The sequence below is a fragment of the Schistocerca piceifrons genome, chromosome X (genome assembly GCF_021461385.2).
Source record: "Schistocerca piceifrons isolate TAMUIC-IGC-003096 chromosome X, iqSchPice1.1, whole genome shotgun sequence".
Lineage (NCBI taxonomy): Eukaryota > Metazoa > Arthropoda > Insecta > Orthoptera > Acrididae > Schistocerca > Schistocerca piceifrons.
Genome location: NC_060149.1, coordinates 792684760 through 792702544, shown reverse-complemented (window position 1 = coordinate 792702544; position 17785 = coordinate 792684760). Strand labels below are relative to the sequence as shown.

The 17785-nt window shown below is 45.0% G+C and overlaps 1 pseudogene; it reads right to left on the bottom strand.

Moving 5' to 3' along the window:
• Window positions 1-1849: 1849 nt before the first annotated feature.
• Window positions 1850-1966, bottom strand: LOC124723617 (annotated as a pseudogene).
• Between the last annotated feature and the right edge of the window lie 15819 nt (window positions 1967-17785).

Sequence of the window (17785 nt, the reverse complement as noted above, 5' to 3'; positions counted from 1 at the left end):
GGTTCGACCCTGCCTCGGGCATGGATGTGTGTGATGTCCTTAGGTTAGTTAGGTTTAGGTAGTTCTAAGTTCTAGGGGACTGATGACCTCAGAAGTTGATTCCCATAGTGCTCACAGCCATTTGAACCAACCAACGAAAATCCGTACGGACATCCTGATATGGATTTTGCTTGTGTTCTTTAAATCACTTTAGGCCAATTGCAGTTTAAGTCCTTGAATCTTTTGCGTCATTCGGGATTCACGTTAAGTTAAATTAATGAAAGAGACAGAGAAGGTAAGAGAAGATCTGTGTGATTAATAATGGGTAAGATACGTCAGTTCAAGAATGACAAAGGAATTTTCAGCCACTACAGTGGGAGACTATAAAGAAGACATTGTGTACCACGGGAAAACTTCGACTTAAAAATCCAAGAGCATAAGTTTCAATACAATTCAATGGGCAAATTATTTCCATAAGTTTTGAATATTTCTTGCGCATACTTTTCTGCAACCTCAGCAAATTATATGGAATGCGTGCCGTTGTAATAATAATCCAACAGAGATGCGTTTTTAGATTTTATTTACGGCTACCGGTTTCGAGCAATGGTTCATTCTCAAGCGGTTCGTTATAAGACGTTATACCCGCAAAAGCAATCTTCTAGAGGAATAAAAATTAATGTTCCTTTGTGTGTGTGTGTGTGTGTGTGTGTGTGTGTGTGTGTTTTTCTCTATGAGTTACTAAGCCATTCACCCGATTGTGATGATAGTTTTGTGAGTTGTCCTCGGTAGCCCGCGAAGGTGCTTTCCCCCCTCCCCTCCCCTTTCCAAAAACAAGGAAAAAGAGTGCGACACGTATAATCCGTTCGTCATAAGAATAAACTTGACGTAAACATTGCACTATGCATTCTTCCGTGTTTGCTGGAACCTCTTTGGATTTCCGTTTCACGTGGGACTGCAGCCAAGCTGTCTCGAGTACTGTCAAGTACGATAATAAAAGTACATTTTGTGCTGTGCGTTACTCGCACATCGACTTAGCGATAATACGGGACAACAGCTTTACCGGCGCATTTAACGTGGACAATACTGGCCGGTCAGCTGGTACAGCTAGCTAGCCAGCAGTGATGTGACCAGCTGCAGTTGACACGTAAAAAGAGACGAGAAGAGCAGCAATATAGATTCGAATGTCATTCAATTTTTAAGCAGAATGAAATAATACACTGCAAATCTCTCCCAGTACAATCCTTAGACGACTAGACCAAAACAGCAACACGTTGTCGTTTTTGGCTAACGTACTACTGTAATTAAAAGCAAGAATGATGAAAATTCCTACCTTAACAACAGGATAATTTTTCTGCATAAGCTGTGTGTAACGTAATAGAGTAGTGAAGGATTTCACCGTGGTGTTAAACATTGAAGCCACTGAAGGTATTACTTACAGTCAGTTGTTTGATAATCTCTTAGCTCCTTCCTTATCCGAATCCAAGAAATACATTTCAATTCTATTAGTGTCACCTGCTACGTTGATAACGAGCCTATCAACAACAGAATCCACGAAGCCAACCAGGAGCAGCATTTTCTCTTCTTCTTTTATGACGAGCCGCTATATGTACTTCCAGCGTTCGGCAGTGACGTGTGAAAGAGCTGTGTGCGTTAGTTCCAGTACGTCTGCACTCCGTCTTCAGGCCACAAGTGGCCCATCGGGACTGTCCGACCGCCGTGTCATCCTCAAGTTGAAGATGCCGATAGGAGGGGCGTGTGGTCAGCACACCGCTCTCCCGGTCGTTATGATGGTTTTCTTTGACCGGAGCCGCTACTATTCGGTCGAGTAGCTCCTCAATTGGCATCACGAGGCTGAGTGCACCCCGAAAAATGGCAACAGCGCATGGCAGCTGGATGGTCACCCACCCAAGTGCTGGCCACGCCCGACAGCGCTTAACTTCGGTGATCTCACGGGAACCGGTGTATCCACTGTGGCAAGGCCGTTGCCCCAGTACGTCTGGCAGCTTAACAATCTTGTTACCTCTCGGGCCAAATCCCTAGCTTGGCTTGGCTCAGTACTGTTGGGTTCATATTGTAATGGTACAGCAGCAAATGTAAAAATGCAGCATTTGTATGATGTGCTCGATGCTGTGAAAATGGTTGTTTTCCATGTTTCTACCTACGATACTTATGTACCTCTGCGGTATAAAACGATGGACATAGTCCAAATAAAGAGGATTTCGTTTTTCATTTTTACCTTAAACATTAAACTGTCATGTTTTCTTAATTTAAACAAATTTTATGGACAGTTTTCCATAAATATCGATAATTAAGAATTTGTATTTGAAATGGAAACAGGAATTTCGCGTCCAATAAGTAATTAGAAACAAGAAGACACGCATTATTCATAAAAAATGATGATGAGTTTTATAATTACGAGATGTAGGTATTTCAAATTGAGCGAGAAAAAAATTGATACTGGAGAGATTTGAACTAACGCACGAATAACTGCACTTGTATCACCTTCCATTATGCCACCGTTTTTTTTCTCATTTTGTTCGTTAGTGTTCGTTGTATTTGTTCGGGGCAGACTTTTCATGATTCTTGTTCGAGTTCATCCATGAACTCAGTTATTTTTATTACAGAGAGCAGCTAACCCTCTAATCGAACACGCTAAGCTACCGTGCCGGCTCTCCGTAAATTCAAGAAAAACATTAAGAACAGTCTATTTCTCGGCACATTTTAGCCGTGTTCCACGCCCACGTTTCACTAAGGAACAGAAAGCAGGCTCAGCCATTTTTATACTGCTCATTAACAGCGCGACAATCAGAGCAGAACGCTGCGGAGGCTGTCTCTGTACGCAATTTTTGAAATAAAAACTACGTAGCTAAAGCGTGACTAAGAAAAAAGTTGATGGCTGTTAATACATTTGAATAGCTTAAATTTTCATTTAACGTAATTTAGTAATAAGATATCTAATACATAACTAGGACCGACATCCAAGAGCGTAACAACATCAGTGTATGTGTGCTACGGCTTCTGACCAATCAGGTTTATTCTTATGATGAACGTATTATAGTTCGGGAGATATGACACCATAAACAATGAGATGAGCCCCGCCAAAATATCTAGACTTGTGCATCCACTACCTTACAATGAGAGAGCTTCGCTACTGGCAACATAATTTACATAATTCGTAATTTCAGACCTTTAAGAAAATTTTTCTCGCTGATACCCGCCATAATATGATGAAATTAAGAAAGTTGTTAAGGCTTTCGTGGCCACTTGTTGACAAACTGCCTATTGGCTTCTGTCTCGGGTTATTCGGCCGACGTTCATCTAATGATTTTTCTGACGTTTCGCCAGCACGAGTGGCTGGCATTGTCAAAGCTTCACCCTCCATTGCCGGTGGTGAACTGGAGCCGAGCTAGCGGGCGCAGACTATATGTACCTGGCGCGCCAACGTCCGAGGGCTTCTCCGCGGTCATTTCCGGTGCGGTTCTCCTCTTGCTACCTGCGACGGTCGTTCGCTGCAGCACGGGAAGCCAGGATCCGTCTACCTTAAGGCTTTCCTCTTTCTTGTTCAAACTGTTCGCGTGTTTTTGTGTTTCTACAGCTTCTCTGAACAAGCGCGTGTGGTAGTGCTTCTCTACAGCCAGAACTTCCGTGTCGGCGAATTTTATTACGTGGTCGGTCTCATTGAGTGCGTGCTCTGCCACGGCCGATTTCTCCACCTGCCCCAACCTACAATGTCGCTTATGCTCGTTGATCCTGGTGTTGATGGATCGTCCAGTCATTCCGACATAAACTTTTCCGCATGTGCATGGTATACGGTATATTCCCGACATTGCAAGTGGGTCTCTTTTCTCCTTCGCCGATCCACGCCCTCCAGCTGTTCGTAGAAATCTCCATTCCACGAAGAAACTGAAGAAACTGAAACTTGCACCAAACGACATCTTAGTCAGCTTTGATGTTGTTTCGTTATTTACGAAAGTGCCACTCAGTGACACTCTGGAGCACATCGGTTCCATTTTCCCGCAAGACATCAGAAAGCTCTTCCATGCATGTCTCACCACGAGCTATTTCACGTGGAATGGAGATTTCTACGAACAGCTGGAAGGCGTGGCCATGGGTAGTCCTCTCAGTCCAGTGGTGGCCAACTTCTTCATGGAACAATTCGAAGCACAGGCACTGGACTCGGCGACTTGCAAACCTAAGATGTGGTACAGGTATGTCGATGATACTTTCGTGGTGTGGAGCCATGGTAAAGAACAGCTCGGTGACTTCCTAAGACACTTGAACAGCCTCCATGCAAACATAACATTTACCATGGAAGTAGAAAATGACAAGAAACTGCCATTTCTAGATGTGCTGGTCACAAGGGACGACGAAAACCTGGAACACAGCGTGTATCGAAAACCGACACACACGGACCGATACCTGCACAAACTGTCAAACCACCACCCGAGCCAGAAAAGAGGCATGATTAGTACGCTCGTAACGAGAGCAGGACGAATATGTGAGCCGCAACACCTCAAACGAGAAATGCAACACCTGGAAACTGTCCTGAGGAGCAATGGGTACTCCAAAAATTATATTAGAAGTGTAACAGAGCCAAACACTCGGCGAAGTAAGGAACCAGAAAAAGAAATGTCGGGTACGGCCTTTCTGCCATACATTCCCAGAGTGACGGCCAGAATCGGCCGTATATTGCGCAAACATGGCGTAAAGACGATTTTCAAACCGACAAGGAAGATCAAAGAGTGTCTTCGATCGGCGAAGGAGAAAAGAGACCCACTTGCAATGTCGGGAATATACCGTATACCATGCACATGCGGAAAAGTTTATGTCGGAATGACTGGACGATCCATCAACACCAGGATCAACGAGCATAAGCGACATTGTAGGTTGGGGTAGGTGGAGAAATCGGCCGTGGAAGAGCACGCACTCAGTGAGACCGACCACGTAATAAAATTCGCCGACACGGAAGTTCTGGCTGTAGAGAAGCACTATCACACGCGCTTGTTCAGAGAAGCTGTTTGAACAAGAAAGAGGAAAGCCTTAAGGTCAACGGATCCTGGCTTCCCGTACTGCAGCGAACGACCGTCGCAGGTAGCAAGAGGAGAACCGCGCCGGAAATGACCGCGGAGAAGCCCTCGGACGTTGGCGCGCCAGGTACATAAAGTCTGCGCCCGCTAGCTCGGCACCAGTTCACCACCGGCAATGGAGGGTGAAGCTTTGACAATGCCAGCCACTCGTGCTGGCGAAACGTCAGAAAAATCATTAGATGAACGTCGGCCGAATAACCCGAGACAGAAGCCAATAGGCAGTTTGTCAAATTAAGAAAGGTTATCGCTTACTACATTTCCGCTGTACATGCCATAAAACTGCCGCATCAGGTTCAAAATGGTTCAAATGGCTCTAAGCACTATGGGACTTAACATTTGAGGTCATCAGTCCCCTAGACTTAGAACTACTTCAACCTAACTAACCTAAGGACATCACACGCATCCATGCCCGAGGCAGGTTTCGAACCTGCGACCGTAGCAGTAGCGCGGTTCCAGACTGAAGCGCCTATAACCACTCGACCACGATGGCCGGCTGCCGCATCAGGCATTACGTTTTTCTGTATTACTTCGTTACTACTAACTCTATTCACAACGTCTTAGACAAAATTTCCATTTGGTGTGATGAATAGCAGCTAAGCCCTAAATGTGGAAAAATTTAACTCGATGAGGATGAGTTGGAAGAAGAAACCTGTAATGTTCAGTTACAGCATTACTACTGTTCCGCTTGACACAGTCGAAATCGTTTAAATATCTGGGTGTAACGTTGAAACGGAACGAGCATGTCAGAACTGTGATGGATAGGCGAATGGTTGACTTCGGTTTAGTGGGAGAACTTTTAGGAAAGAGTGGTTCACCTGTAAAGAAAACCGCATATACAACGGTGGTGCGACATATTCTTGACTACTGCTGGAGTGTTCGCGATCCATACCAGGTTGGACTGAAGGAAGAAATCAAAGCAATTTTGAGGCGGCCTGCTGGATTTGTTGCCGGTAGGTTCGAACAACACGTAAGTGTTACGTAGATGCTTCGGGAACTCAGATGGGAATCGTTGGAGGGAAGACGACATTCTTTTCGAGAAACACTATAGATAAAATTTAGAGAACCGGCATTTGAAGCTGACTGCCGAACGACTTTACTGTTGCTAACATACATTGCGCTTAAGAACAACGAAGCTAAGATATGAGAAATTAGGGCTCATACGGAGGCATGTATAGTCGCTTTTCCCCTGCACTATTTGCGAGAGGAACAGTAGAGGAAATAACTAGTAGTGGTACAGGGTAGTCTCCGCAACGCACCACACGGTGGCTTGAAGAGTATCTATGTAGATGTAGATATTTTGCGCAAGTATTCACAAGTATTACTAAATGTGCTGGGAAATTTATGTCATTGTACGGCACGTAGTTCAGGAGATTCTTTCTTTCTTTCGCGTACGCCATAGTCCGGCAGCGATCGTAGGGTCGGCGTGTTTACAACGGATTTGGCAGTGTTAGTTTTAGGGGTGGCCGGATGCCTTTCCTGCCGCCACTCCGTACCCCCAGGACGGAATCAGTGTACCCCAACTGTCTGTGTCTAGTGTAGGCCGTGAAATAGTGTGGACGTGTGTAAAATGTCTGCGACGTGTGCAACTGAGCCGGAACGTGGGGACCAGTCCGGAATTCACCTAGAGGGATGTGGAAAACCTCCTAAAAACCACATCAAGGCTGGCCAGCACACCGGCCCTCGTCGTTAATCCGCCGGGTGAAATCGATCCGCGGCCGGCGCGCCTACCCGAGTCCAGGAAGCAGCGCGTTAGCGCTCTCGGCTACCAAATGGTTCAAATGGCTGTGAGCACTATGGGACTTAACTGCTGAGGCCATCAGTCCCCTAGAACTTAGAACTACTTAAATCTAACTAACCTAAGAACATCACACACATCCATGCCCGAGGCAGGATTCGAACGTGCGACTGTATCGGTCGCGCGGCTCCAGACTGCAGCGCCTAGAACCGCTCGGCCACTTCGGCTGGCTCTCGGCTACCGTGCCGGGTCACACATAGTTCAGGAGATATGACATCATAAACATTGATATGCGTCGGAATATCCCGCGTCAGGCATGGCGTATTGTTTTATTACTTCTACTACTAAAGGTATTCGCAACACGTTTGGCAAACGTATTTTTTTAAAAAGTATATAAAAACACGGGTGTATTTCAATGCAACGTTGTGTCAAAATTTCAGATCAATCTCTCAAGAACTTTCCGAAATTCGCTGTTAAGAAGAACCGAATAGAAAACGTAAATGTTCCTAATCGCATCCCAATGACTCCAACAGATATGCCATTCGAGTTCAAACGCTTGCGGTTTCCGGTGCGACTCGCATTTGCAAATACTGTCAACAAGGCGCAGGGACAATTATTACAAGTGTGTGGACTAAATTTGAAAAACGCCACGCTTCTCACATGGGCAGCTGTATGTGTGACTTGCTCACGCGTTGGAAAACCGTCTGACTTGTTCGTGTACGCACTAGTCGGAAAAAATAGAAATACTGTTTTTCTGTGTCCATCCTTTTGACTGGAGGTCTTGGGGCCCACAGCTGTTCACTGCTGTAACAAACTGAAACGCCTACAGCCGTCCTTATGATCTTATTTATTGGGTAGCTAACAGCTTAGGCGCTTCAATGCGCCATCTTCAGGCCGTAGTTCTACATCTACATTTATACTCCGCAAGCCATCCAACGGTGTATGGCGGAGGGCACTTTACGTGCCACGGTCATTACCTCCCTTTCCTGTTCCAGTCGCGTATGGTTCGCGGGAAGAACGACTGTCTGAAAGCTTCCGTACGCGCTCGAATCTCTCTGATTTTACATTCGTGATCTCCTCGGGAGGTATAAGTAGGGGGAAGCAATATATTCGATACCTCATCCAGAAACGCACCCTCTCGAAACCTGGCGAGCAAGCTACACCGCGATGCAGAGCGCCACTCTTGCAGAGTCTGCCACTTGAGTTTGATAAACATCTCCGTAACGCTATCACGCTTACCAAATAACCCTGTGACGAAACGCGCCGCTCTTCTTTGGATCTTCTCTATCTCCTCCGTCAACCCGATCTGGTACGGATCCCACACTGATGAGCAATACTCAAGTTTAGGTCGAACGAGTGTTTTGTAAGCCACCTCCTTTGTTGATGGACTTCATTTTTTAAGGACTCTCCCAATGAATCTCAACTTGGCACCCGCCGTACCAACAATTAATTTTATATGATCATTCCACTTCAAATCGTTCCGCACGCATACTCCCAGATATTTTACAGAAGTAACTGCTACCAGTGTTTGTTCCGCTATCATATAATCATACAATAAAGGATCCCTCTTTCTATGTATTCGCAATACATTACATTTCTCTATGTCAAGGATCAGTTGCCACTCCCTGCACCAAGTGCCATTCCGCTGCAGATCTTCCTGCATTTCGCTACAATTTTCTAATGCTGCAACTTCCCTGTGTACTACAGCATCATCCGCGAAAAGCCGCACGGAACTTCCGACACTATCTACTAGTTCATTTATATATATTGTGAAAAACAATGGTCCCATAACACTCCCCTGTGGCACTCCAGAGGTTACTTTAACGTCTATAGACGTCTCCCCATTGATAACAACATGCTGTGTTCTGTTTGCTAAAAACTCTTCAATCCAGCCACACAGCTGGTCTGATATTCCGTAGGCTCTTACTTTGTTTATCAGGCGACAGTGCGGAACTGTATCGAACGCCTTCCGGAAGTCAAGGAAAATAGCATCTACCTGGGAGCCGGTATCTAATATTTTCTGCGTCTCATGAACAAATAAAGCGAGTTGGGTCTCACACGATCGCTGTTTCCGGAATCCATGTTGATTCCTACAGAGTAGATTCTGGGTTTCCAAAAACGACATGTACTCGAGCAAAAAACATGTTCTAAAATTCTACAACAGATCGACGTCAGAGATATAGGTCTATAGTTTTGCGTATCTGCTCGACGAACCTTCTTGAAGACTGGGACTACCTGTGCTCTTTTCCAATCATTTGGAACCTTCCGTTCCTCTAGAGACTTGCGGTACACGGATGTTAGAAGGGGGGCAAGTTCTTTCGCGTATTCTGTGTACAATCGAATTGGTATCCCGTCAGGTCCAGTGGACTTTCCTCTGTTGAGTGATTCCAGTTGCTTTTCTATTCCTTGGACACTTATTTCGATGTCAGCCATTTTTTCGTTTGTGCGAGGATTTAGAGAAGGAACTGCAGTGCGGTCTTCCTCTGTGAAACAGCTTTGGAAAAAGGTGTTTAGTATTTCAGCTTTACGCGTGTCATCCTCTGTTTCAATGCCATCATCATCCCGGAGTGTCTGGATATGCTGTTTCGAGCCACTTACTGATTTAACGTAAGACCAGAACTTCCTAGGATTTTCTGTCAAGTCGGTACATAGAATTTTACTTTCGAATTCACTGAACGCTTCACGCATAGCCCTCCTTACGCTAACTTTGACATCGTTTAGCTTCTGTTTGTCTGAGAGGTTTTGGCTGCGTTTACACTTGGAGTGAAGCTCTCTTTGCTTTCGCAGTAGTATCCTAACTTTGTTGTTGAACCACGGCGGGTTTTTCCCTTCCCTCACAGTTTTACTCGGCACGTACCTGTCTAAAACGCATTTTACGATTGCCTTAAACACTCAACATTGTCAGTGTCGGAATAGAAATTTTCGTTTTGATCTGTTAGCTAGTCTGAAATCTGCCTTCTATTACTCTTGCTAAACAGATAAACCTTCCTCCCTTTTTTTATATTCCTATTAACTTCCATATTCAGGGATGCTGCAACAGCCTTATGATCACTGATTCCCTGTTCTGCACTTATAGAGTCGAAAAGTTCGGGTCTGTTTGTTATCAGTAGATCCAAGATGTTATCTCCACGAGTCGGTTCTCTGTTTAATTGCTCGAGGTAATTTTCGGATAGTGCACTCAGTATAATGTCACTCGATGCTCCGTCCCTACCACCCGTCCTAAACATCTGAGTGTCCCAGTCTATAACTGGTAAATTGAAATCTCCACCTAAGACTATAACATGCTGAGAAAATTTATGTGAAATGTATTCCAAATTTTCTCTCAGTTGTTCTGCCACTAATGCTGCTGAGTCGGGAGGTCGGTAAAAGGAGTCAACTATTAACCTAGCTCGGTTGTTGAGTGTAACTTCCACCCATAATAATTCACAGGAACTATCCACTTCTACTTCACTACAGGATAAACTACTACTAACAGCGACAAACACGCCACCACCAGTTGCATGCCATCTATCCTTTCTAAACACCGTCTGTGCCTTTGTAAAAATTTCGGCAGAATTTATCTCTGGCTTCAGCCAGCTTTCTGTACCGATAACGATTTCAGCTTCGGTGCTTTCTATAAGCGCTTGAAGTTCCGGTACTTTACCAATGCAGCTTCGACAGTTTACAATTACAATACCGATTGCTGCTTGGTTCTCGCATGTCCTGACTTTGCCCCGCACCCCTTGAGGCTGCTGCCCTTTCTGTACTTGCCCGAGGCCATCTAACCTAAAAAACCGCCCAGTCCACGCCACACAACCCCTGCTACCCGTGTAGCCGCTTGCTGCGTGTATTGGACTCCTGACCTATCCAGCGGAACCCGAAACCCCACCACCCTATGGCGCAAGTCGAGGAATCTGCAGCCCACACGGTCGCAGAACCGTCTCAGCCTCTGATTCAGACCCTCCACTCGGCTCTGTACCAAAGGTCCGCAGTCAGTCCTGTCGACGATGCTGCAGATGGTGGGCTCTGCTTTCATCCCGCTAGCGAGACTGGCAGTCTTCACCAAATCAGATAGCCGCCGGAAGCCAGTTGATGCTGAAGGAGTTAACACTATCCATATATACACCGCATCAGTGACCTACATAACTGGTTATGCAGACTGTCTGCGTTGGAGTGCTGGCACCAAAGTTTACAGACACTCTGCGTAACTAGTTATGTTGGCCACTAATGCGATGGATCGTTTTAACCCCTTCAGCATCACCTACGACCTGAAGATGGCGCACTGACGCGCCGAAATTGGTAGCTACACAATAAAAAATATCATGAGACCGTCTGTAGGCGTTTCATTTTCTTACAAAAAATATTGTGTATCCAAAAGTACTTCAGTACATAGATTAAAAAACCAAACACTTTTGTACCGTGGAATTGCAACGCATGCCGGGTACAGCTAGTAAAATGTAAAAAAATAGCTCTGGTGGATTATTCTTACAATAGTATCCATCTATTGTGGAAGTGTAATTAGAGAAATTCATGTTTATTCAGGGGCGTGCTGACAGATGATCATCCCGTGCACGCATACACCGGCTGGAACACGAGAGGTGCGGCGTTGATGGTACAGGTGCACTGATAGCGCCCTTCATACGCCGTAAGGTCGCTTGTGGAATGTAAATTCAGATAAACAACACCAAGTTCGATTCCTCGCTCCTTCCTTGTCCAACTGATGTGAAGTTCCGTCCCTAATGACTTCGACGTCGACGAGGCAGCTTCTAATGACTGAAGGCCAGTGACAAGTGACGTCCTGGATCGTATCTGACACGAGGACGTAGTAATGTCCTGATGACTTAAGTAAGGGACTCATATGTGGAGTAATGTGGACTTGTGTACAAGACTTGGAACTACATTCCGATTCAGCTTTGTTCAGTTGTAATTACTCCACTTACAAATGACGAAATTTTACGAGGATCAGGTGAAAACAGATCTCTGCTACCAACAATAGGAAGAGATCTGTTACTTGACCATCTCTAACGACACAATAATTTTCTAGAATAAATGATATTTAATTGAAACCCTCAGCTGCCGACAGGTGTTGTTGATATACCTCGATGGAGACAGCTGAAAATGTGTGCCCCGACTGGGACTCGAACCCGGGATCTCCTGTTTACACGGCAGACGCTCTATCCATTTTTTAATCTCATTTTGTTCTATATTGTTCGTTGATTTTGTTTGTGGCGGACTTCCGATGACACCCATTCAGGTTGTTCTTTGATCCGTTCACTCAGTTTTTTTTTATTACAGAGGGTAGCTAAACTCTCTGACCGAACACGCTGAGCTACCGTGCCGGCATCCATCTGAGCCACCAAGGACGTAGTTGAAGAGCGCGACTGCAGGGACGTATCCCTTGCACGCCTCCCGTGAGACTCACATTCCCAACTGTCCACAATCTACATACGTAATGTACCTAATAGATATTGCCCATCCACTTTACTATCTTCATATATAAAATAATTTTCTGGTTAATATAATGCAAAGAATGATTCAAGGCAAGAGAGGCGGACGAAGACCTAGACTTCAATACTCCAGACGCATCAGATACCGAACTGTTATAATTTAAGTGCAGCCACTCACAGAGGTCCAGATCGTATGGCACCTAAACTTCGTAGATATTCTAATTCGTCAATGTGGAACTAATTCACTCCGGAAAAAGTCCCATTTTTGGCCGCTAGGTGCAAATCTGGCGCTGCGAATGCAAGAAAGACGTATAGGAATGCTTCCATACGTAATGGATTGGGGACGGGGAGTGGGAGAAAAGATCAAACACGTGAGAAAGGCATGATTTTTATTTTATTATTAACCGATAATTACACATTTTGTTCCATATGAGCACCGGAGACGTCAACAAAATACTGTACAGCGCCAGATTTGCACCTGGTGGTCAAAATTGGGACTAATTGTTTTCTAGCGTAAATCGGTTCCGCTTTAACGCCTTAGCATATCTACTACGTTTCGATGTTATACGATAATTACAGCCTACACTGTATCTCCGTGAACAGCTGCACTTCAACTATACCTACCCATTACGACGTAGGAACAGACGAGGAAATGAAGAAACTATAAGGGAACAGAGACGAATGGAGAACACTAACTACTACTATCCTGTCTCCGAATAGAGAATTAACAAAAACTATAAAATGAGTTAGCCGCGCGGGGTAGCCGCGTGGTCTGAGGCTCAAAAATGGTTCAAATGGGTCTAGGCAATATGGGACTTAACATTTGAGGTCATCAGTCCCCTAGACTTAGAACTACTTAAACCTAACTAACCTAAGGACATCACACACATCCATGTCCGAGGCAGGATTGGAACCTGCGACCGTAGCGGTCGCGCGTTTCCAGACTGAAGCGCCTAGAAGCGCTCGGCCACCTAGGGCCGGGCGTGGTCTGAGGCGTCTTCTCACTGTCCGCGCGGCTCCCCCCGCCGGAGGTTCGAGTCTTCCCTCGGGCATGTGTGTGTGTGTCGTCCTTAGCGTAAGTTAATTTAAGTTAGATTAAATAGTGTGTAAGCTTAGGGACCGATGACCTCAGCAGTTTGGTCCCATAAGACCTTACCACAAGTTTCCAAAATTTCCGAAATGAGTTATCATTTCTTATGTAAAGTAAATACAATTATATACTATGAAGTTAGAGAGAAATATTGCTGTTTTCGTCCTTTATTGATAGAATGAACTGTTGTAATCTATTTTGTAGCATCATATTACTAAATTTTTATTTTCGTAATTATTTTATTGAAATACAAATATTGCAGTCGAAAGAGCATTTAAATACCAAGGTTGGTCAAATGCAGTTTGTAAGAGCACAAATTAGCAAAGGTCGAAGCGAATCACGCAGCATTCACTAATTAAAACATTATTTATTATAAAATAAAAGTATGTTTATATTAAGAGCCTGTAAATTTAATAAGTCAACATTATAATAAATCATTCGATTCTATCGGCCTTTCTTTGCGCCAACATTACGGAGTAGCACACAGTTGTAATGTAAATGTCGTAACGTGTGTTTGGAAGAAGCTGTTGGAGGGACGCAGATTCAGAATGTCGAATATGTAGGACAGAGAGCATTGTCGAACTAGTAACGGAAGTTGTATTGCGAAAACTGTCAATAAAACAAAAGCCTGAAGAAAAGAAAACCTGAGATGAAATCTTGTAATTATTTACATTAATTCATCCAAAATCGTGTACCTAAATGTAACTTAGACTCCTGGACATGACGTTACTGTATGATGATGATGAGGAGGTCCCATACTGCGAGGAACATAGGGAACGATGCGGGAGACCCGCACCGCTGTACAAGCCAAGGTCTTAGCGGAGGTTGTTTGCCATTGCCTTCCTCCGACCGTAATGGGGATGATGATGATGAAGACGACACTACAACACCCAGTCATCTCGAGGCAGAAAGAAATACCTGAGCCCGCCGGGAATCGAACCCGGGACCCCATGCGCGGGAAACGAGAACGCTACCGCAAGACCAAGAGCTAGGGACGCTGTACGCCAAACAGCAACAAAAATCACAATTCGACTTCAGCGAGAGGGTGTCCTAGAAATGTTGCGACAAACTTCAAGAGGCTGTAGTGGGTGTCATTAGGAACAAATGGAGGATAGGAACCCGTGTCCGGAAACCCCATCCAACGACGCTACAGAACGTCAAAGTCATAGGCACCGGCGCTTGCCACTAGCCAACCCCTTTGGCAGCAGTCGTGACTTTGTACGCTCACAGACCGTAGGTGGAACGTCCTGCAGTGGCGTTTGTTATTTAGAGATTGCGACTAATTGCCACGATCAGCAGTGGAGAAAGTGGAGCAAAGTACTCCGTAGAAAGGCCTTTCTCCTTAGAATGCTATGCTCTGTTGTATAGGTGGATGACGATTTCAGACACAGGTTTCCATCTGCAGTTTATTTTCCTCCTGTTTACCGCAAACGTTGGAGATCTTAGAGGCTTCCAGGGAAAACATAAACTGGGGATGGAAATCTGTTGTGTTCAAATGTGTGTGAAATCTTATAGAACTTAACTGCTATGGTCATCAGTCCCTAAGCTTACACACTACTTAATATAAATTATCCTAAGGACAATCACACACACACCCATGCCCGAGGGAGGACTCGAACCTCTGCCGGGACCAGCCGCACAGTCCATGATTGCAGCGCCTTAGACCGCTCGGCTAATACTGCGCGACTATGGAAACCTGTGTCTGAAACTGTCACCCACTGAGGGAACAGAGCATAACTTTCATAGGAGACAAGGCCTCTCTACGCAGTAGCTAACTCTATCTTTTCCACTGGCGATTGTTGCAATCCGTAGCGATCAATGAATAACGAACAACATTGCGAGACTTTCCGCCTACGGTCCTTCAGCACACAAAGACACGTTTGCTACTACAAGGATGGTGTACTGGCTGACGCCGGCACGTATGACTTGGACACTATGTAGTGTCGTTGAATGGCGTTTCCAGACACAGTTTCTAGTCCTCTATTTGTTCCTCACGACGCCCTCTGCATCCTCTCGAAGTTTCTCGCAACATTTGTGAGACACCCTGTATGTAAGTTATTATTTATTGTCACAACTATTCCCAGTTAATCTGCAGTAAAATGCGTAAAAACTTATTTTTGTGTGAATAAACGAGAATTTAGCTACACTTATGTTTAGTAATGCCGTTCATCAGCGGATGATCACTCTCTCGCCACGTTGTTGGTCCTGAGTGTCTGTGTTAAATAAACCAGCCTTTAAGGTTACGGAGAAGCTACGTATAATTTACACATGTCTTCAGACAACGGACCATGGCAGCGAGAATGCAGCTATAGACAACATTTCTCTGCAACTCTCTTTTACATGGCAGTTGTTGTTGCTGTTGTTGTGGTCTTCAGTCTAGAGACTGGTTTGATGCAGCTCTCTATGCTACTCAATCCTGTGTAAGCTTCCTCATCTCCCAGTACCTACTGCAACCTACATCCTTCTGAAACTGCTTAGTGTATTCATCTTTTGGTCTCCCTCCACGATTTTTACCCTCCACGCTGCCCTCAAGTACTAAACTGGTCTAAGGCGCTGCAGTCATGGACTGTGCGGCTGATCCCGGCGGAGGTTCGAGTCCTCCCTCGGTCATGGGTGTGTGTGTTTGTCCCTAAGATAATTTAGGTTAAGTAGTATGTAAGCTTACGGACTGATGACCTTAGCAGTTAAGTCCCATAAGATTTCACACACATCTAAACATTTTTGAACTAAACTGGTGATCCCTTGATACCTCAGAACATGTCCTACCAACCGATCCCTTCTTCTAGTCAAGTTGTTCAAATGGTTCAAAAGGGTCTGAGCACTAGGGGAGTTAACATCTGAGGTCATCAATCCCTTAGACTTAGAACTACTTAAACCTAACTAACCTAAGGACGTCACACACATCCATGCTCGAGGCAGGATTCGAACCTGCGACCGTAGCAGCAGCGCAGTTCCGGACTGAAGCGCCTAGAACCGCTCGGCCACAACGGACGGCGTCAAGTTGTGCCACAAATTCCTCTTCTCTCCAATTCTATTCAATACCTCATTAGTTATATGCTCTACCCATCTAATCTCCAGCATTCTTCTGTAGCACCACATTTCGAAAGCTTCTATTCTCTTCTTGTCCAAACTGTTGTTTATTGTCCATGTTTCACTTCCATACATGGCTACACTCCATATAAATACTTTCAGAAACGACTTCCTGACACTTAAATCTATACTAGACGTTAACAAATTTCTCTTCTTCAGAAACGCTTTCCTTGCCATTGACATTCTACATTTTATATCCTCTCTACTTCGACCATCATCAGTTATTTTCCTCCCTAAATAGCAAAACTCCTTTACTACTTCAAGTGTCTCATTAGCTAATCTAATTCCCTCAGCATCACCCGACTTAATTCGACTACATTCCACTATCCTCGTTTTCCTTTTGATGATGTTCATCTTAAAGGGTGTTTCAAAAATGACCGGTATATTTGAAACGGCAATAAAAACTAAACGAGCAGCGATAGAAATACACCGTTTGTTGCAATATGCTTGGGACAACAGTACATTTTCAGGCGGACAAACTTTCGAAATTACAGTAGTTACACTTTTCAACAACAGATGGCGCTGCAAGTGATGTGAAAGATATAGAAGACAACGCAGTCTGTGGGTGCGCCATTCTGTACGTCGTCTTTCTGCTGTAAGCGTGTGCTGTTCACAACGTGCAAGTGTGCTGTAGACAACATGGTTTATTCCTTAGAACAGAGGATTTTTCTGGTGTTGGAATTCCACCGCCTAGAACACAGTGTTGTTGCAACAAGACGAAGTTTTCAACGGAGGTTTAATGTAACCAAAGGACCGAAAAGCGATACAATAAAGGATCTGTTTGAAAAATTTCAACGGACTGGGAACGTAACGGATGAATGTGCTGGAAAGGTAGGGCGACCGCGTACGGCAACCACAGAGGGCAACGCGCAGCTAGTGCAGCAGGTGATCCAACAGCGGCCTCGGGTTTCCGTTCGCCGTGTTGCAGCTGCGGTCCAAATGACGCCAACGTCCACGTTTCGTCTCATGCGCCAGAGTTTACACCTCTATCCATACAAAATTCAAACGCAGCAATCCCTCAGCGCCGCTACCATTGCTGCACAAGAGACATTCGCTAACGATATAGTGCACAGGATTGATGACGGCGATATGCATGTGGGCAGCATTTGGTTTACTGACGAAGCTTATTTTTACCTGGACGGCTTCGTCAATAAACAGAACTGGCGCATATGGGGAACCGAAAAGCCCCGTGTTGCAGTCCCATCGTCCCTGCATCCTCAAAAAGTACTGGTCTGGGCCGCCATTTCTTCCAAAGGAATCATTGGCCCATTTTCAGATCCGAAACGATTACTGCATCACGCTATCTGGACATTCTTCGTGAATTTGTGGCGGTACAAACTGCCTTAGACGACACTGCGAACACTTCGTGGTTTATGCA